Here is a 22,336-nt window from a genome sequence, read left to right on the forward strand (position 1 = left end):
TAGGGAATAGGGCTCTGGTCTAAAGTATTGCACTATATAGGGAATAGGGCTCTGGTCTAATGTACTGCACTATATAGGGAATAGGGCTCTGGTCTAAAGTAGTGCACTATATAGGGAATAGGGCTCTGGTCTAAAGTAGTGCACTATATAGGGAATAGGGCTCTGGTCTAAAGTAGTGCATTATATAGGGAATAGGGCTCTGGTCTAATGTACTGCACTATATAGGGAATAGGGCTCTGGTCTAAAGAAGTGCATTATATAGGGAATAGGGCTCTGGTCTAATGTACTGCACTATATAGGGAATAGGGCTCTGGTCTAAAGTAGTGCACTATATAGGGAATAGGGCTCTGGTCTAAAGTAGTGCACTATATAGGGAATAGGGCTCTGGTCTAATGTACTGCACTATATAGGGAATAGGGCTCTGGTCTAAAGTAGTGCACTATATAGGGAATAGGGCTCTGGTCTAAAGTAGTGCACTATATAGGGAATAGGGCTCTGGTCTAAAGTAGTGCACTATATAGGGAATAGGGCTCTGGTCTAAAGTAGTGCACTATATAGGGAATAGGGCTCTGGTCTAATGTACTGCACTATATAGGGAATAGGGCTCTGGTCTAAAGTAGTGCACTATATAGGAATAGGGCTCTGGTCTAAAGTAGTGCACTATATAGGGAATAGGGCTCTGGTCTAATGTACTGCACTATATAGGGAATAGGGCTCTGGTCTAAAGTTGTGCCCTATATAGGGAATAGGGCTCTGGTCTAAAGTAGTGCACTATATAGGGAGTAGGGCTCTGGTCTAATGTACTGCACTATATAGGGAATAGGGCTCTGGTCTAAAGTAGTGCACTATATAGGGAATAGGGCTCTGGTCTAAAGTAGTGCATTATATAGGGAATAGGGCTCTGGTCTAATGTACTGCACTATATAGGGAATAGGGCTCTGGTCTAAAGTAGTGCATTATATAGGGAATAGGGCTCTGGTCTAATGTACTGCACTATATAGGGAATAGGGCTCTGGTCTAAAGTAGTGCACTATATAGGGAATAGGGCTCTGGTCTAAAGTAGTGCACTATATAGGGAATAGGGCTCTGGTCTAATGTACTGCACTATATAGGGAATAGGGCTCTGGTCTAAAGTTGTGCCCTATATAGGGAATAGGGCTCTGGTCTAAAGTAGTGCACTATATAGGGAATAGGGCTCTGGTCTAAAGTAGTGCACTATATAGGGAATAGGGCTCTGGTCTAAAGTAGTGCATTATATAGGGAATAGGGCTCTGGTCTAATGTACTGCACTATATAGGGAATAGGGCTCTGGTCTAAAGTAGTGCATTATATAGGGAATAGGGCTCTGGTCTAATGTCCTGCACTATATAGGGAATAGGGCTCTGGTCTAAAGTAGTGCACTATATAGGAATAGGGCTCTGGTCTAAAGTAGTGCACTATATAGGGAATAGGGCTCTGGTCTAATGTACTGCACTATATAGGGAATAGGGCTCTGGTCTAAAGTAGTGCACTATATAGGGAATAGGGCTCTGGTCTAAAGTAGTGCACTATATAGGGAATAGGGCTCTGGTTTAATGTAGTGCACTATATAGGGAATAGGGCTCTGGTCTAAAGTAGTGCACTATATAGGGAAAAGGGCTCTGGTCTAATGTAGTGCACTATATAGGGAATAGGGCTCTGGTCTAAAGTAGTGCACTATATAGGGAATAGGGCTCTGGTCTAATGTAGTGCCCTATATAGGGAATAGGGCTCTGGTCTAAAGTAGTGCACTATATAGGGAATAGGGCTCTGGTCTAAAGTAGTGCCCTATATAGGGAATAGGACTCTGGTCTAAAGTAGTGCACTATATAGGGAATAGGGCTCCGGTCTAAAGTTGTGCCCTATATAGGGAATAGGACTCTGGTCTAAAGTAGTGCACTATATAGGGAATAGGGCTCTGGTCTAAAGTTGTGCCCTATATAGGGAATAGGGCTCTGGTCTAAAGTAGTGCACTATATAGGGAATAGGGCTCTGGTCTAAAGTAGAGCACTATATAGGGAATAGGTCTCTGGTCTAAAGTAGTGCACTATATAGGGAATAGGACTCTGGTCTAAAGTAATGCACTATATAGGGAATAGGGCTCTGGTCTAAAGTAGTGCACTATATAGGGAATAGGGCTCTGGTCTAAAGTAGTGCACTATATAGGGAATAGGGATCTGGTCTAAAGTAGTGCACTATATAGGGAATAGGGCTCTGGTCTAAAGTAGTGCACTATATAGGGAATAGGGCTCTAATCTAAAGTAGTGCACTATATAGGGAATAGGGCTCTGGTCTAAAGTTGTGCCCTATATAGGGAATAGGGCTCTGGTCTAAAGTAGTGCACTATATAGGGAATAGGGCTCTGGTCTAAAGTAGGGCACTATATAGGGAATAGGTCTCTGGTCTAAAGTAGTGCACTATATAGGGAATAGGACTCTGGTCTAAAGTAGTGCACTATATAGGGAATAGGGCTCTGGTCTAAAGTAGTGCACTATATAGGGAATAGGGCTCTGGTCTAAAGTAGTGCACTATATAGGGAATAGGGATCTGGTCTAAAGTAGTGCACTATATAGGGAATAGGGCTCTGGTCAACAGTAGTGCACTATATGTGTGTATCAAGAATGGTCCTAAAGGACATTCACCCCTCTGGGCCCTGTTCAAACGACACCCTACTCCCCTATGGGCCCTGTTCAAACGACACCCTACTCCCCTATGGGTCCTGTTCAAACTACACCCTACTCCCCCCTGGGCCCTGGTCAAACTACACCCTTCTCTCCTATGGGCCCTGGTCAAACTACACCCTACTCCCCTATGGACCATGGTCAAACTACACCCTACTCCCCTATGGGTCCTGGTCAAACTACACCCTACTCCCCTATGGGCCCTGGTCAAACTACACCTTACTCCCCTATGGGCCCTGGTCAAACTACACCCTACTCCCCAATGGGTCCTGGTCAAACTACACCTTACTCCCCTATGGACCCTGGTCAAACTACACCCTTCTCCACTATGGGCCCTGGTCAAACTACACCTTACTCCCCTATGGGCCCTGGTCAAACTACACCCTACTCCCCTATGGACCCTGGTCAAACTACACCCTACTCCCCCCTGGGCCCTGGTCAAACTACACCCTTCTCCCCTATGGGCCCTGGTCAAACTACACCCTTCTCCCCTATGGGCCCTGGTCAAACTACACCTTACTCCCCTATGGGCCCTGGTCAAACTACACCCTTCTCCCCTATGGGCCCTGGTCAAACTACACCTTACTCCCCTATGGGCCCTGGTCAAACTACACCCTACTCCCCTATGGGCCCTGGTCAAACTACACCCTACTCCCCTATGGGCCCTGGTCAAACTACACCCTACTCCCCTATGGGCCCTGGTCAAACTACACCCTACTCCCCCTGGGCCCTGGTCAAACTACACCCTACACCCCTCTGGGCCCTTGTCCAACTACACCCTTCTCCCCTATGGGCCCTGGTCCAACTACACCCTTCTCCCCTATGGGCCCTGGTCAAACTACACCCTTCTCCCCTCTGGGCCCTGGTCAAACTACACCCTACACCCCTCTGGGCCCTGGTCCAACTACACCCTTCTCCCCTATGGGCCCTGGTCAAACTGCACCCTACTCCCCTCTGGGCCCTGGTCCAACTACACCCTTCTCCCCTATGTGCCCTGGTCAAAATACACCCTACTCCCCTCTGGGCCCTGGTCCAACTACACCCTTCTCCCCTATGGGCCCTGGTCAAACTACACCCTACTCCCCTCTGGGCCCTGGTCCAACTACACCCTTCTCCCCTATGGGCCCTGGTCAAACTACACCCTACTCCCCTCTGGGCCCTGGTCCAACTACACCCTTCTCCCCTATGGGCCCTGGTCCAACTACACCCTACTCCCCTCTGGGCCCTGGTCCAACTACACCCTTCTCCCCTATGGGCCCTGGTCAAACTACACCCTTCTCCCCTCTGGGCCCTGGTCCAACTACACCCTTCTCCCCTATGGGCCCTGGTCAAACTATACCCTACTCCCCTCTGGGCCCTGGTCAGGGAATAGGGTGCCATTTGGAACGTGACCTTTGTGTAACTGGATCGCTGGAGCAGAATGCTCCCAAGTGGGCCGTGAGTGTCCTCCACACACACACACACACACACACACACACACACACACACACACACACCTACACATGCGAATGAAACAGCTGTCCTTGCACGTAACCAACTAAAGAACACAGTCGTAAAGTGAGAGGGAAATGATTTGTCATAGTTATGGGCTATGGGGTGATTGGTGGGGGGCAAGGGTTTATGTTTCCTATTTAAGTTTCCTATGTTTTATTATCCCTCCTCCTCCACCCCCCCCTTCCTCTCTCTCCCCTCCATCCCCCCTCTTTCCCCCTCCATCCCCCTCCTCTCTTTCCCCCTCCACCTATCATCTCTCCCCCTTATCCCCTATTCCTCTCTCTCCCCCTCCATCTCTCTCCCCCTCCATCCCCCTCTTCCTCTCTTTCCTCTCTCTCTCTCCCCCTCCATCCCCCTCTTCCTCTCTCTCCCCCTCTTCCTCTCTCTCCCCCTCTTCCTCTCTCTCCTCTCTCTCTCTCTTCCCCCTCCACCCCCTCTCCCCCTCCTCTCTCTTCCCCTCCATCCCCCTCCTCTCGCTTCCCCCTCCATCCCCCTCCTCTCTCTAGCCCCTCCATCCCCCTCTCCTCCTCTCTCTCTCCCTCTGTACTCCTCATCTCTCTCCCCCTTTATCCCCCTCCATACTTGGGATGTGGCGGCAGGGTAGCCTAGTGGTTAGAGCGTTGGACTAGTAACCGGAAGGTTGCAAGTTCAAACCCCCGAGCTGTCGTTCTGCCCCTGAACAGGCAGTTAACCCACTGTTCCTCAGCCATCATTGAAAATAAGAATTTGTTCTTAACTGACTTGCCTCGTTAAAAATACTCCTCTCTCTCTTTTCTGATGCAGGTGGTTTTTTCTTTGCCAAGCCTATGAGGGAAAACAAGTACGTGACAATGATGGATCCGTTCCAGATAAAGTATGGCAACGTCCTGAGCAGCCTGCTCATCTTCCCAGCGCTCATTGCAGACGTCCTGTGGGTCGCTAGGACGCTGGTCAGCCTAGGTAACCAACTGATTCAATGTTTTATTGTGGACCTAGAATGACCAACTGATACAACGTTTGAATGTTGCCTAGGTAACCAACTGGTCCTGCAGTACAGTATGTTCTCCAACCCTCGACACGCACGCACGCACGCACACACACACACACACACACACACACACACACACACACACACACACACACACACACACACACACACACACACACACTCTCTCTCTCTGAAGGGGCAAAAAAAAAAAAAAAGAGATACTCCTCGACATCAGAGGTCAAACATTTAAATATATGGGGTGAAGTTCAAGTCAAAGGTCAAGAGCAGAGGTCAAAAGGTCACAGTCAGGCTGAAAAACCTAATTGTCAGCGATGTGGCGATCTGACACTTTTCTGTTTAAGGTCGTAGGTGCGTCTTGGCCAGGCGGGCGGGGCGGGTGGGGCGTGGCCGAGCTGGGCGGGGCGGGGCCAAGCTGGGGGGTGGGGCCGACCTGACCCTGGCCCTGATTGGAGAGAGGTAGACCTGGATTTACTCATGTTTATCTACTTATCGATTGATTCATTATTTTCCCTATTTATTATTTTTTTTTAATATTTATTTGTGCATTATTATTATTATTATTATTTAATATTCTTTAGTTCCTTAGTTCTTAACAGTTATGATGTAACCTGATGATGGTGATTTATGATGAATCTTCGAGTGAGAGAAGCAACCCAGAGACTCAGTAGGCTTCTTCCGATATGAGCAGTTTTGCTTTCTTCGGTTTACAAAAATATACATTTTGGCTGTTGCTTGACCTTTGCTCTTTGGTTGCATCAGTGGACAGACAGTATGTACAGTTGACGTCAGGAGTTTACATACACTTAGACTGGAGTCATTAATACTAGTTTTTCAACCACTCCACAAATGTCTTGTTAACAAACTATAGTTTTGGCAAGTCGGTTAGGACATCTACTTTGTCCATGACATTAGTCATTTTTCCAACAGTTGTTTACAGACAGATTATATCAAAATTCCAGTAGGTCAGATGTTTACATACACTAAGTGGACTGTGCCTTTAAACAGCTTGGAAAATTACAGAAAATGTTGTCATGGCTTTAGAAGCTTCTGATAGGCTAATTGACATCGTTTGAGTCAACTGGAGGTGAACCTGTGGATGTATTTCAAGGCCGACCTTCAAACTCAGTGCCTCTGATTGTCATCATGGGAAAATCAAAATAAATCAGCCAAGACCTCAGGAAAGAAATTGTAGACCTCCACGAGTCAGGTTCATCCTTGGGAGCAATTTCCAAACGCCTGAAGGTACCACGTTCATCTGTACAAACAATAGTACACAAGTATAAACAACATGGGACCACGCAGCCGTCATACTGCTCAGGAAGGAGACGCGTTCTGTCTCCTAGAGATGAACGTACTTTGGTGCGAAAATTGCAAATCAATCCCAGAACAACAGCAAAGAACCTTGTGAAGATGCTGGAAGAAACAGGTACAAAAGTATCTTTATCCACAGTAAAACGAGTCCTATATCAACATATTGACATAACCTGAATGGCCCCTCAGCAAGGAAGAAGCCACTGCTCCAAAACCGCAATAAAACGCCAGACTATGGTTTGCAACTACACATAGGGACAAAGATCGGACTTTTTGGAGAAATGTCTATGATGAAACTGTTTGGCCATAATGACCATCGATATGTTTGGAGGAAAAAGGGTGGAGGCTTGCAAGCCGAAGACTACCATCCCAACCGTGAAGCACGGGGGTGGCAGCATCATGTTGTGGGGGTGCTTTGCTGCAGTAGATGGTATCATGAGGGAGGAAAATTATATATATTGAAGCAACATCTCAAGACATCAGTCAGGAATTTAAAGCTTGGTAGCAAATGGGTCTTCCAGATGGACAATGACCCCAAGAATACTTCCAAAGTTGTGGCAAAATGGCTTAAGGACATTAAAGTCAAGGTATTGGAGTGGCCATCACAAAGCCCTGAGCAAGGAGACCTACAAACCTGACTCAGTTACACCAGCTCTGTCAGGAGGAATGGGCCAAAATTCACCCAACTTATTGTGGGAAGCTTGTGGAAGGCTTCCTAAAACGTTTGACCCAAGTTAAACCATTTAAAAGGCAATGCTACCAAATACTAATTGAATGTATGTAAACATCTGACCCACTGGGAATGTGATGAAAGAAATCAAAGCTGAAATAAATAATTTTCTCTACTATTATTCTGACATTTCGCATTCTTAATTAAAATAAAGTGGTGATCCTAATTGACCTAAAACAGGGAGTTTTTACAAGGATTAAATGTAAGGAATTATGACAAACTGAGTTTAAATGTATTTGGCTAAGGTGTATGTAAACTTCCCACTTCAACTGTATGCATATATGAAAGTTACATGTATAATATGTACTGTTAATAGTATATAGCAATAGAAAAGTATTATACTGTACTTGACCAGGCTCACCACTGTTTCTAGGATATTACATTAGTATTTGCAGTACATTTATGCAGTCTTAGAACCAGCATTTAGTCTCCAGAAGGAGAAGCAGAGTGGTTCATCTATACAGCAGTAGGTCATCAGCTAATCACTGATAATGGTCTGTGAACATTCTATTGTTGATGATGCTCAGTGTTCTGAGTGTTCCGTAGCTCAGTGTTCTGAGTGTTCCGTAGCTCAGTGTTCTGAGTGTTCCGTAGCTCAGTGTTCTGAGTGTTCCGTAGCTCAGTGTACCGTAGCTCAGTGTTCCGTAGCTCAGTGTTCTGAGTGTTCCGTAGCTCAGTGTACCGTAGCTCAGTGTTCTGAGTGTTCCGTAGCTCAGTGTACCGTAGCTCAGTGTTCCGTAGCTCAGTGTTCTGAGTGTTCCGTAGCTCAGTGTACCGTAGCTCAGTGTTCTGAGTGTTCCGTAGCTCAGTGTTCCGTAGCTCAGTGTTCTGAGTGTTCCGTAGCTCAGTGTTCCGTAGCTCAGTGTTCTGAGTGTTCCGTAGCTCAGTGTACCGTAGCTCAGTGTTCCGTAGCTCAGTGTTCTGAGTGTTCCGTAGCTCAGTGTTCCGTAGCTCAGTGTTCTGAGTGTTCCGTAGCTCAGTGTACCGTAGCTCAGTGTTCTGAGTGTTCCGTAGCTCAGTGTTCCGTAGCTCAGTGTTCTGAGTGTTCCGTAGCTCAGTGTACCGTAGCTCAGTGTTCTGAGTGTTCCGTAGCTCAGTGTACCTTAGCTCAGTGTTCCGAAGCTCAGTGTTCTGAGTGTTCCGTAGCTCAGTGTTCCGTAGCTCAGTGTTCTGAGTGTTCCGTAGCTCAGTGTTCCGTAGCTCAGTGTTCTGAGTGTTCCGTAGCTCAGTGTTCCGTAGCTCAGTGTTCTGAGTGTTCCGTAGCTCAGTGTTCTGAGTGTTCCGTAGCTCAGTATTCCGTAGCTCAGTGTTCTGAGTGTTCCGTAGCTCAGTGTTCTGAGTGTTCCGTAGCTCAGTGTTCTGAGTGTTCCGTAGCTCAGTGTTCTGAGTGTTCCGTAGCTCAGTGTTCCGTAGCTCAGTGTTTCGTAGCTCAGTGTACCGTAGCTCAGTGTTCTGAGTGTTCCGTAGCTCAGTGTTCTGAGTGTTCCGTAGCTCAGTGTTCTGAGTGTTCCGTAGCTCAGTGTACCGTAGCTCAGTGTACCGTAGCTCAGTGTTCTGAGTGTTCCGTAGCTCAGTGTTCCGTAGCTCAGTGTACCGTAGCTCAGTGTTCTGAGTGTTCCGTAGCTCAGTGTTCTGAGTGTTCCGTAGCTCAGTGTTCTGAGTGTTCCGTAGCTCAGTGTACCGTAGCTCAGTGTTCTGAGTGTTCCGTAGCTCAGTGTACCGTAGCTCAGTGTACCGTAGCTCAGTGTTCTGAGTGTTCCGTAGCTCAGTGTTCTGAGTGTTCCGTAGCTCAGTGTTCTGAGTGTTCCGTAGCTCAGTGTACCGTAGCTCAGTGTTCTGAGTGTTCCGTAGCTCAGTGTACCGTAGCTCAGTGTTCCATAGCTCAGTGTTCCGTAGCTCAGTGTTCTGAGTGTTCCGTAGCTCAGTGTTCTGAGTGTTCCGTAGCTCAGTGTTCCGTTGCCCTCCCTGTGTGCTGCAGGTGGCACTATGAGTGTGATTCTGGACCTGCCCTATGTCTACTCCATCTGTATCAGCTCTGTGGTGGCCATCATCTACACTCTACTGGGAGGACTCTACTCTGTAGCCTACACCGATGTCATCCAGCTCATCCTCATCTTCCTCAGTCTGGTGAGTGACCGGCAGCCATTTTGAATCCAATCCAACTTTATTTAAAGAATATTTCAGCTTGATGATCAGTCATAGCCATTCAAATCGAATCCAACTTATTTGAAAGGAAATGCCAATATACTTAAAGGCCCAGTGCATTCAAATCAAGATTTTCTTGTGTTTTATATATATTTCCACACTAGGCTGGAATAATACTGTGAAATTGTGAAAATTACTAATGCCATTTTAGTGTAAGAGCCGACTAAAGTTTCTGCTAGTTGTTCTCGGGTGGAGTTTTGGCCTGCCTGGTGACATCACCAAGCGGGAAATGAGTTAATAGACCAATAAGAAAGAGTTCCAAACCTCTCAGACAATAACAGACCGATACATTCTTTGTTAAGAAGTGATTTTTGTTTCTTTTTTTTACCATTTTAATTGAAAACAATTACAGCACTTCATTATTTGATATTCAGATTTTTAAAAAGAAAGCCTCATTGGACCTTTAACAATGTGCATTTGTACAGTTTTCTACCGTAGGTTGGAGGACATGTATTAGTCAGGTTTCTACCGTAGGTTGGAGGACATGTATTAGTCAGGTTTCTACCGTAGGTTGGAGGACATGTATTAGTCAGGTTTCTACCGTAGGTTGGAGGACATGTATTAGTCAGGTTTCTACTGTAGGTTGGAGGACATGTATTAGGCAGGTTTCTACCGTAGGTTGGAGGACATGTATTAGTCAGGTTTCTACCATAGGTTGGAGGACATGTATTAGTCAGGTTTCTACCGTAGGTTGGAGGACATGTATTAGTCAGGTTTCTACCGTAGGTTGGAGGACATGTATTAGTCAGGTTTCTACCGTAGGTTGGAGGACATGTATTAGTCAGGTTTCTACTGTAGGTTGGAGGACATGTATTAGGCAGGTTTCTACCGTAGGTTGGAGGACATGTATTAGTCAGGTTTCTACTGTAGGTTGGAGGACATGTATTAGTCAGGTTTCTACCGTAGGTTGGAGGACATGTATTAGTCAGGTTTCTACCATAGGTTGGAGGACATGTATTAGTCAGGTTTCTACCGTAGGTTGGAGGACATGTATTAGTCAGGTTTCTACCGTAGGTTGGAGGACATGTATTAGTCAGGTTTCTACCGTAGGTTGGAGGACATGTATTAGTCAGGTTTCTACTGTAGGTTGGAGGACATGTATTAGTCAGGTTTCTACTGTAGGTTGGAGGACATGTATTAGTCAGGTTTCTACCATAGGTTGGAGGACATGTATTAGTCAGGTTTCTACCGTAGGTTGGAGGACATGTATTAGTCAGGTTTCTACCGTAGGTTGGAGGACATGTATTAGTCAGGTTTCTACCGTAGGTTGGAGGACATGTATTAGTCAGGTTTCTACCGTAGGTTGGAGGACATGTATTAGTCAGGTTTCTCACCGTAGGTTGGAGGACATGTATTAGTCAGGTTTCTACCGTAGGTTGGAGGACATGTATTAGTCAGGTTTCTACTGTAGGTTGGAGGACATGTATTAGTCAGGTTTCTACCATAGGTTGGAGGACATGTATTAGTCAGGTTTCTACCGTAGGTTGGAGGACATGTATTAGTCAGGTTTCTAGTGTAGGTTGGAGGACATGTATTAGTCAGGTTTCTACCGTAGGTTGGAGGACATGTATTAGTCAGGTTTCTACCGTAGGTTGGAGGACATGTATTAGTCAGGTTTCTACCGTAGGTTGGAGGACATGTATTAGTCAGGTTTCTAACGTAGGTTGGAGGACATGTATTAGTCAGGTTTCTACTGTAGGTTGGAGGACATGTATTTTAGGGAGTGCAGTGAAAACAGTGGGAGCTACTTAACTTGAAATGTTGTGGAAGTAGAATACTCACTGATCCTCATGTTGTTGTCACAGTGGATCTGTTATGATGACCAACCCTAACTCCTCCCCTCTCCTCTACTCTCCTCTCACAGTGGATCTGTTATGATGACCAACCCTAACTCCTCCCCTCTCCTCTACTCTCCTCTCACAGTGGATCTGTTGTGATGACCAACCCTAACTCCTCCCCTCTCCTCTACTCTCCTCTCACAGTGGATCTGTTATGATGACCAACCCTAACTCCTCCCCTCACCTCTGCTCTCCTCTCACAGTGGATCTGTTATGATTACCAACCCTAATTCCTCCCCCTCTCCTCCCTTCCCATCGCCTTACATCACCTCTCCCCCCTCCCCTCACCTCTACTCTCCTCCCACAGTGGATCTGTGTGCCATTTATGATGACCAACCCAAACTCCATGGACATCACTCTGACCGCATTCAACGAGACGTTCCAGGCCCCCTGGGTCGGCAAGCTGGAGCTTAGAGACGCGGGGAAGTGGATTGACGACTTCATGGTCCTGGTGAGTGACCGAAAACACACAGACGCACGCACAGACGTAGATACACACACACACATACAAGTATCATAGGTACACACACACACATACAAGTATCATAGGTACACACACTAACTTGCGGCTGCGGTAGATGTTGATGATGACACTGCTCCTAATTGTGGTTATTGATGAGGTTGCGTTTGTGCCGTTGCACGTGGCTGTGCAGGCCCATGCGAGACCCACATGGTTTGCCACATGAGGGGCAGGTGAATTCTCCTCTAGAGAGCCCCTGTAGCACCATGGTATAGCCGTGCCATTCCATTCTCCACTAGAGAGCCCCTGCTCCACCATGGTATAGCCCTGCCATTCCATTCTCCTCTAGAGAGCCCCTGCTGCACCATGGTATAGCCGTGCCATTCCATTCTCCTCTAGAGAGCCCCTGCTGCACCATGGTATAGCCGTGCCATTCCATTCTCCTCTAGAGAGCCCCTGCTGCACCATGGTATAGCCGTGCCATTCCATTCTCCACTAGAGAGCCCCTGCTGCACCATGGTATAGCCGTGTCATTCCATTCTCCTCTAGAGAGCCCCTGCAGCACCATGGTATAGCCGTGCCATTCCATTCTCCTCTAGAGAGCCCCTGCTGCACCATGGTATAGCCATGTCATTCCATTCTCCTCTAGAGAGCCCCTGCTGCACCATGGTATAGCCGTGCCATTCCATTCTCCACTAGAGAGCCCCTGCTCCACCATGGTATAGTCGTGTCATTCCATTCTCCTCTAGAGAGCCCCTGCTGCACCATGGTATAGCCGTGTCATTCCATTCTCCTCTAGAGAGCCCCTGCTGCACCATGGTATAGCCGTGTCATTCCATTCTCCACTAGAGAGCCCCTGCTGCACCATGGTATAGCCGTGTCATTCCATTCTCCTCTAGAGAGCCCCTGCAGCACCATGGTATAGCCCTGCCATTCCATTCTCCTCTAGAGAGCCCCTGCTCCACCATGGTATAGCCGTGTCATTCCATTCTCCTCTAGAGAGCCCCTGCTCCACCATGGTATAGCCGTGTCATTCCATTCTCCACTAGAGAGCCCCTGCAGCACCATTCTCCACTAGAGAGCACCTGCTGCACCATGGTATAGCCGTGTCATTCCATTCTCCTCTAGAGAGCCCCTGCTGCACCATGGTATAGCCGTGTCATTCCATTCTCCTCTAGAGAGCCCCTGCTCCACCATGGTATAGCCGTGCCTTTCCATTCTCCTCTAGAGAGCCCCTGCAGCACCATGGTATAGCCCTGCCATTCCATTCTCCTCTAGAGAGCCCCTGCAGCACCATGGTATAGCCCTGCCATTCCATTCTCCTCTAGAGAGCCCCTGCTGCACCATGGTATAGCCCTGCCATTCCATTCTCCTCTAGAGAGCCCCTGCTCCACCATGGTATAGCCGTGTCATTCCATTCTCCTCTAGAGAGCCCCATTAAAGGGATATAGGCTATATCACTAGGCTTCCCAGGGGTGGCAGGGTGGCCTAGTGGTTACATCGCCACCTCATTAAAGGGATATAGGCTATATCACTAGGCTTCCCAGGGGTGGCAGGGTGGCCTAGTGGTTACATCGCCACCTCATTAAAGGGATATAGGCTATCGCTAGGCTACCCAGGGGTGGCAGGGTAGCCTAGTGGTTACATCGCCACCTCATTAAAGGGATATAGGCTATCGCTAGGCTACCCAGGGGTTGCAGGGTAGCCTGGTGGTTACATCGCCACCTCATTAAAGGGATATAGGCTATATCACTAGGCTACCCAGGGGGTGGCAGGGTGGCCTAGTGGTTACATCGCCACCTCATTAAAGGGATATAGGCTATCGCTAGGCTACCCAGGGGTAGCAGGGTAGCCTAGTGGTTACATCGCCACCTCATTAAAGGGATATAGGCTATCGCTAGGCTACCCAGGGTTAGCAGGGTAGCCTGGTTGTTACATCGCCACCTCATTAAAGAGATATAGGCTATATCACTATGTTACCCAGGGATGGCAGGGTTGCCTAGTGGTTAGATCGTTGGACTAATAACCGCAAGGTTGCAAGTTCAAATCCCCGAGCTGACAAGGTACAATCTGTCGTTCTGCCCCAAGACAGTCAGTTAACCCACTGTTCCAAGGCCATCATTGAAAATAAGGATTTTCCAGGCCTGACTTGCCAAGTTAAATAAAGGTTTTAAACAAAATCACTATATTCTCTAAATGACCAAACAGACACCTTGATGAAGGGGTAGGACAATACACGTTGGTGTAATTTAATAATGGCCTTGCCCGTTCATTAAAGGCTTTTTAAAATGTCAAACCCACACGGGTGGCTGGACGTGGATTTGTTTATGCAACTGTTAGTGATGAGATGTTGTGTTCTCAGGCTCTGGGAGGCCTGGCCTATCAGGCCTTCTACCAGAGGATCCTATCAGCGTCGTCCTACACCCAGGCTTAGGTCACCTGTTAGTGATGACATGTTGTGTTCTCAGGCTCTGGGAGGCCTGGCCTATCAGGCCTTCTACCAGAGGATCCTATCAGCGTCGTCCTACACCCAGGCTCAGGTCACCTGCTTCGCCTCCTCAGCTTTCTGCCTGGTGCTGGGCATCCCGTCTGTCTTGGTGGGGGCTGTCGCTGCATCCACAGGTAACACACACACACGCCACGCGCCACACAGGCACACACCACACACCGCACACACACACGCCACGCGCCACACAGCACACACACACACCACACACACACACACCACACAGGCACACACCCACACCGCACACACACACACCGTTTTAAACACACACACACCACACACCACACACCACACAGGCACACACCACACACCACACCACACACACCGCACACACACCACCACACACACACACAGGCCCACACACCACACAGGCACACACACACCACACACACACACACACCCACACACCACACACACACACCACACAGGCACACACACCACACACACCACACACCGCACACACACACACCACACAGGCACACACACCACACACCACACCACACACACCGCACACACACACACCACACACCACACAGGCACACACACCACACACCACACCACACACACCGCACACACACACACCACACACCACACAGGCACACACACCGCACACACACACACCACACCACACAGGCACACACACCGCACACACACACACACCACACAGGCACACACACCGCACACCACACACCACACACCACACAGGCACACACACCGCACACCACACACCACACAGGCACACACACCGCACACCACACACCACACAGGCACACACACCGCACACCACACACCACACACCACACAGGCACACACACACACCACACACCACACACACACACACCTACCGTAGTGAGGGTGTGTGACAGAACAGTACAACCCCACAGGAAGTGTCTGTTTGTATGCAACAAGCACAACATTGCCACACAGCAGCCAGTTGTTGCACTAGAAAAGGCATCAGTGAGGGTTTGTGAACCTAAAATAAAAAGGTTATTTCACAAACTGGACCAATGACTAATGTTTATTTATGTGTTGTTCAGACTGGAACCTGACTAGCTATGGTTCTCCGACCCCATACGGCGTGGCCAGGCCGGGTCCATCCTCCCCATCGCCCTGCAGTACCTCACCCCTCCTACGTCTCCGTCATCGGCATCGGGGCCGTCGCTGCCGCCGTGATGTCATCCATGGACTCCGCCCTCCTCAGCTCCGCCTCCATGTTCTCCTCCAACATCTACAAGAACATCATCAGGAATCAGGTCGGAGAACATAACAAAACGTCACCTCATTGTTGTTTCAACGTTACTTCAACGTAACTTCAACGTCACAAAACCCATCAGTGGACTTTTTTTTTATGACGTTATTGTGACGTTAGAAAGTCATCTTAAGGGCTCTTAAAATGTCACAAACACCAACAAGTCGTCATAAAACGTCACAGAACTACTGAAACGTCCCCAAATGACCAAACTCAGACAAACATCAACACCACTAGCATACATTGAGACAGAAAACAGATGTTTATCAATCCAGACTGTTGGCAAAACAACCACAATCCTGTTATAGCAAGCACTTCTATTTTGACACACTCACTTGTATGAAAACACACGCACATGCACACGCACACACAGACAGACAGACAGACAGACAGACAGACAGACAGACAGACAGACAGAGACAGACAGACACAGACAGACAGACAGACAGACAGACAGACAGACAGACACGCTAGGAGCAGTGAGTTGAATCCTAAGGACAACATGTTGACTAGACAGCGTCATCCTCTTTCTGACCAGACAGCGTCGTCCTCTTTCTGACCAGACAGCATCATCCTCTTTCTGACCAGACAGCGTCATCCTCTTTCTGACCAGACAGCATCATCCTCTTTCTGACCAGACAGCATCATCCTCTTTCTGACCAGACAGCGTCATCCTCTTTTGACCAGACAGCATCGTCCTCTTTCTGACCAGACAGCATCGTCCTCTTTCTGACCAGACAGCATCGTCCTCTTTCTGACCAGACAGCATCGTCCTCTTTCTGACCAGACAGCATCGTCCTCTTTCTGACCAGACAGCATCGTCCTCTTTCTGACCAGACAGCGTCATCCTCTTTCTGACCAGACAGCATCATCCTCTTTCTGACCAGACAGCGTCATCCGCTCCCTGAATTCATGTATTGTGTTCCTCATTTTACATTACATTTAAGTCATTTAGCAGACGCTCTTATCCAGAGCGACTTACAAATTGGTGAATTCACCTTCTGACATCCAGTGGAACAGCCACTTTACAATAGTGCATCTAAATCATTAAGGGGGGGGGGGGTGAGAAGGATTACTTATCCTATCCTAGGTATTCCTTGAAGAGGTGGGGTTTCAGGTGTCTCCGGAAGGTGGTGATTGACTCCGCTGTCCTGGCGTCGTGAGGAGTTTGTTCCACCATTGGGGGCCAGAGCAGCGAACAGTTTTGACTGGGCTTAGCGGGAACTGTACTTCCTCAGTGGTAGGGAGGCGAGCAGGCCAGAGGTGGATGAACGCAGTGCCCTTGCTTGGGTGTAGGGCCTGATCAGAGCCTGGAGGTACTGCGGTGCCGTTCCCCTCACAGCTCCGTAGGCAAGCACCATGGTCTTGTAGCGGATGCGAGCTTCAACTGGAAGCCAGTGGAGAGAGCGGAGGAGCGGGGTGACGTGAGAGAACTTGGGAAGGTTGAACACCAGACGGGCTGCGGCGTTCTGGATGAGTTGTAGGGGTTTAATGGCACAGGCAGGGAGCCCAGCCAACAGCGAGTTGCAGTAATCCAGACGGGAGATGACAAGTGCCTGGATTAGGACCTGCGCCGCTTCCTGTGTGAGGCAGGGTCGTACTCTGCGGATGTTGTAGAGCATGAACCTACAGGAACGGGCCACCGCCATGATGTTGGTTGAGAACGACAGGGTGTTGTCCAGGATCACGCCAAGGTTCTTAGCGCTCTGGGAGGAGGACACAATGGAGTTGTCAACCGTGATGGCGAGATCATGGAACGGGCAGTCCTTCCCCGGGAGGAAGAGCAGCTCCGTCTTGCCGAGGTTCAGCTTGAGGTGGTGATCCGTCATCCACACTGATATGTCTGCCAGACATGCAGAGATGCGATTCGCCACCTGGTCATCAGAAGGGGAAAGGAGAAGATTAATTGTGTGTCGTCTGCATAGCAATGATAGGAGAGACCATGTGAGGTTATGACAGAGCCAAGTGACTTGGTGTATAGCGAGAATAGGAGAGGGCCTAGAACAGAGCCCTGGGGGACACCAGTGGTGAGAGCGCGTGGCGAGGAGACCGATTCTCGCCACGCCACCTGGTAGGTGCGACCTGTCAGGTAGGACGCAATCCAAGCGTGGGCCGCGCCGGAGATGCCCAACTCAGAGAGGGTGGAGAGGAGGATCTGATGGTTCACAGTATCGAAGGCAGCCGATAGGTCTAGAAGGATGAGAGCAGAGGAGAGAGAGTTAGCTTTAGCAGTGCGGAGCGCCTCCGTGATACAGAGAAGAGCAGTCTCAGTTGAATGACTAGTCTTGAAACCTGACTGATTTGGATCAAGAAGGTCATTCTGAGAGAGATAGCGGGAGAGCTGGCCAAGGACGGCACGTTCAAGAGTTTTGGAGAGAAAAGAAAGAAGGGATACTGGTCTGTAGTTGTTGACATCGGAGGGATCGAGTGTAGGTTTTTTCAGAAGGGGTGCAACTCTCGCTCTCTTGAAGACGGAAGGGACGTAGCCAGCGGTCAGGGATGAGTTGATGAGCGAGGTGAGGTAAGGGAGAAGGTCTCCGGAAATGGTCTGGAGAAGAGAGGAGGGGATAGGGTCAAGCGGGCAGGTTGTTGGGCGGCCGGCCGTCACAAGAAGCGAGATTTCATCTGAGAGAGAGGGGAGAAAGAGGTCAGAGCACAGGGTAGGGCAGTGTGAGCAGAACCAGCGGTGTCGTTTGACTTAGCAAAAGAGGATCGGATGTCGTCGACCTTCTTTTCAAAATGGTTGACGAAGTCATCTGCAGAGAGGGAGGAGGGGGGGGATTCAGGAGTGAGGAGAAGGTGGCAAAGAGCTTCCTAGGGTTAGAGGCAGATGCTTGGAATTTAACCACTGTGCCTCCATCTTGGATCTGTCCTAACCACTGTGCCTCCATCTTGGATCTGTCCTAACCACTGTGCCTCCATCTTGGATCTGTCTTGATCTGTGCTGACTACTGTGCCTCCATCTTGGATATGTCTTGATCTGTGCTGACTACTGTGCCTCCATCTTGGATCTGACCTGACCACTGTGCCTCCATCTTGGATCTGTCTTGGTCTGTGCTGACCACTGTGCCTCCATCTTGGATCTGTCTTGGTCTGTGCTGACCACTGTGCCTCCATCTTGGATCTGTCTTGGTCTGTGCTGACCACTGTGCCTCCATCTTGGATCTGTCTTGGTCTGTGCTGACCACTGTGCCTCCATCTTGTGTCCATCTCTCCTCCAGGCCTCAGACAGGGAGATGCAGTGGGTGATCCGTACCTCGGTGGTGGTGTGTGGCCTGGCGGGGACGGCCCTGACCTTCCTGGATAACAGTGTTCTGGTTTTCTGGCTGGTGGGCGTCGACATGTCATACACAATCATGTTCCCACAGCTTGTCTGTGTCCTCTTCTTCAAGGTAGGGGTGGATGAGTGGGTGAGCATCACAGGAGGCTGCTGAGGGGAGAACGGCTCATAATAATGGCCCAATCGGAGCAAATGGACTTGCCTCAAACATATGTAAACCGTGTGTTTGATACCATTCCACCTATTCCGCTCCAGCCATTACTACCAGCACGTCCTCCCCAATGATAGTGCCACCAGCCTCCTGTGGTGGATGTGTGTAGAGATTATTTGTGAATTCTGCATGTCGTGATATCCATCTACAGTATCTATTCATCTATCTAGTGATTCGTTCTGTCATTCCGCTAGGTGTCCAACGGCTACGGTGCCAGTGTGGGGTATCTCCTAGCGTTGGTCCTCCGTATCCTGAGTGGGGAACCCCTCATCAACCTTCCCCCTGTCATCCACTTCCCTGGGTTCAGGAAGGACGCGGAGGGCGTGATGACCCAGTTCTTCCCGTTCCGTACCACCATCATGCTGACGTCTCTCTGCTCCATCCTCGTCGCCTCCGCCGTCACCTCCGTCATCTTCAACAAGGGCCTGCTGCCGGAGAGGTGGGACGTGTTTCAGATCAGAGGTCGCAGGCCAAAGTGACAGCGCTGACCAGGCTCAAGAAAGAAGAGAGTAAAAAGGACTGCGTGGAGGCCAAGGAGGCGGTGGTGAACAGGCAGCTTCTGGACACCAGCTGCTGAACAGAGGGTAACGATGGAAACTGAGGCCGGCCATGGGTGGATGAGTGGGTGAGCATCACAGGAGGCTGCTGAGGTGGCCATGTTGAGGCAAAGGGTTTTGTTTGGTCGGGCGGACATTTTGTGTTTCTGCTGAGGACTCGAAGGATTTTGGAGACGGGAGGATGGTCGAAAAACACGCAACAACAACAACAACAGAAAGAACACCCATTATGACATCATAAAGCATTGTGTTGCTGGTAAAAAATGACCAGACACTCGACAGTTTCCGGTGACCAGGGCTAGTTACACAAAAGCAATGTCGCGAAGACCAACGGCAGCTCTGGGAGAAACGTTCTAATGAACGACATTTCCTTTTCCACAAGGGGTGGAGTTTTATTTTGTCTGACTTTCTTTATTGCGACAAATGATCGAAACGGTGTTTTTTCAAATCAACGATGATTGCCGAATAACTTTTAAAAGGTACACGGGGCACGTGATGTCATCACATAACTATAAAGCAGTTTATACCCTACGGTTAATTCTAAATGCCTACTGCTTGCTAAATCTATTTTTAAACTACAACGTTTTTAATGTTTATTTGCAGGGAAAAGGATTGTCTTGACTTTCAAGAATGCCTGAATTGCCCTCGCTTTGCTCTTCTGATTGGCTGGATGCAAGTTTCACCATCCAATTATTACAGATCTACAGGAGTGAAAGTTTCACCATGGCAACATGAGAATGATTAAAATATGGCAATTATTAGTCAATTCTTACGCAAAATTTGTTGTAGGTGTGACCTCACTACGTCCAGTTGTTATCAACACAAGACATTTGAATGGAAACACACCTTAACAGGCATCTGTCTTCTAGTCCAACTTTCTAAATCTCGACAAAAGTTCATGGACATTTTTTTTTTTTTGTGTTTGTTTATGTTTTGTGGGTCGGTTTTGACACTGTGATTTGGGGGGTGAAGGGTAGAGACTGAGAAACAACTATCCGGTTGATCCTCCCTGAATATAACCTTTATACTGTAACTCTGGCTCCCTAGTGGCTGTATCACATCCGGCCGTGATTGGACGGCACACAGTTGTCCCAGCGTCGTCCGGGTTTGGCCGGAGAGGCCGTCATTGTAAATAACAGTTTGTTCTTAACTGACTTGCCTAGATATATAAAGGTAAAAAAATAAAAAATCTGGGGTGATCAGAAGCCACGGTCTTAAAAGCAGCCATTTTGTTTGTTTGTTTGTGTGTGTTGTGAGATAAATCTGGCAATTTAGTACGACTGCACACAACAACAAAAACTCAAGAATGCTAGATACTCCTCTCCACCCCCCCTCCTCTTTCTCCTTCACCTCATCCCCTCTACTCCCCTTTTTCTCCTTCCACTCTCTCCCCCTCTCTGGCCAGATTCAGCAACGCAAACAAAACCTTTCTGTTTTCTAAGAGGTTTTTGTACAGTATAGTTGTGTTCTATGGTTCTATATGCAGAGCTGTGGTTTACAGGGAGGTCCAACCTCTTTTTCTTTGTGTGTTTTTATTTTCATTTTCATACCAAACAAAGTGTTAACCTCTATTTCTGAACTCCAAATTTACAAGCCCCTAATTCCTAGGGCCCTACATCCTAGCCCCTTTAAACTAGGGCCCTACACCCTAGCCCCTTTAAACTAGGGCCCTACACCCTAGCCCCTTTAAACCAGGGCCCTACACGCTAGCCCCTTCAAACTAGGCCCCTACACTCTAGTCCCTATGCCTTAGCTTCAACTACTTAGCCCCTACATCTTAGCCCCTACACCCTAGACGTCAAACTCATTCCACGGAGGGCAGAGTGTCTGCAGGTTTTCGCTACTGCCTTGTACTTGACTGATGAATTAAGGCCACTAATTAGTAAGGAACTCCCCTCACCTGGTTTCCGAGGGCTTAATTGAAAGGAAAAACCTAAAACCAGCAGACAACAAGGCCCTCCAGAGAATGAGTTTGACACCCCTGTCCTAGACACTCCTATGGATCTCATATAAGCATCACGGTGACGTCATCATCTGGACTTTTTATGATTGGCTGGGTGGAACTGTTACCCTAATGCTTCCACCAATCAGATCCTCTCAGATCTACAGTAGTGGCCAGGAGGGAGGGGCTACAGTGCCTGATTTGGAATTCAGAATGTTTGAGTGACCGTTGTAGAAGGGGTCTATTATATAGTTTCCTTGATTTCATTGGAAAAACGTTTTTCACTTTCCCTGACGTTGACTGTATCACAAAGCCACACCATATGGGTCTATATATATACAGCACCAGTCAGACGTTTTGGACACACCTACTCATTCAAGAGTGTTTTCTTTATTCGTACTATTTTCGTCATTGTAGAATAATAGTGAAATAATAGTCAAAACTATGGAATAACACATATGGGGATCATGTATATTCTTCAAAGTAGCCACCCTTTGCCTTGATGACAGCTTTGCACACTCTAGGCATTCTCTCAACCAGCTTCATGAGGTAGTCACCTGGAATGCATTTCAATTAACAGGTGTGCCTTGAGGCAGTCTATACTATTAACCAGGATCCAGTTTCCGATTAACTTTGCCTTAAGATGCTTTTTTTGGGACATCGACTCCTGGACCCAAAGGGCTCTGGTCTAAAGTAGTACACTACATAGTGAATAGGGTACCATTTGGGACACAACAAGTTATTGAATGATGTGTTTCGTTTCCCTGCGACATGAACAGAACTGATACAGCACTGAGGACCCTGCGGACGGACGACCAGGCCTCTTTTTATACATGTCAATTGTGATTTGTGATATACTCTTGCAC

The 22,336-nt window shown here is 48.4% G+C and overlaps 1 pseudogene; it reads left to right on the forward strand.

Moving 5' to 3' along the window:
- LOC135535403 (high affinity choline transporter 1-like) overlaps positions 1-20,068 on the forward strand; it is a 50,598-nt pseudogene extending 30,530 nt beyond the window's left edge.
- The last annotated feature ends 2,268 nt before the right edge of the window (positions 20,069-22,336 follow it).

Source organism: Oncorhynchus masou, unplaced genomic scaffold, assembly GCF_036934945.1.
Source record: "Oncorhynchus masou masou isolate Uvic2021 unplaced genomic scaffold, UVic_Omas_1.1 unplaced_scaffold_488, whole genome shotgun sequence".
Lineage (NCBI taxonomy): Eukaryota > Metazoa > Chordata > Actinopteri > Salmoniformes > Salmonidae > Oncorhynchus > Oncorhynchus masou.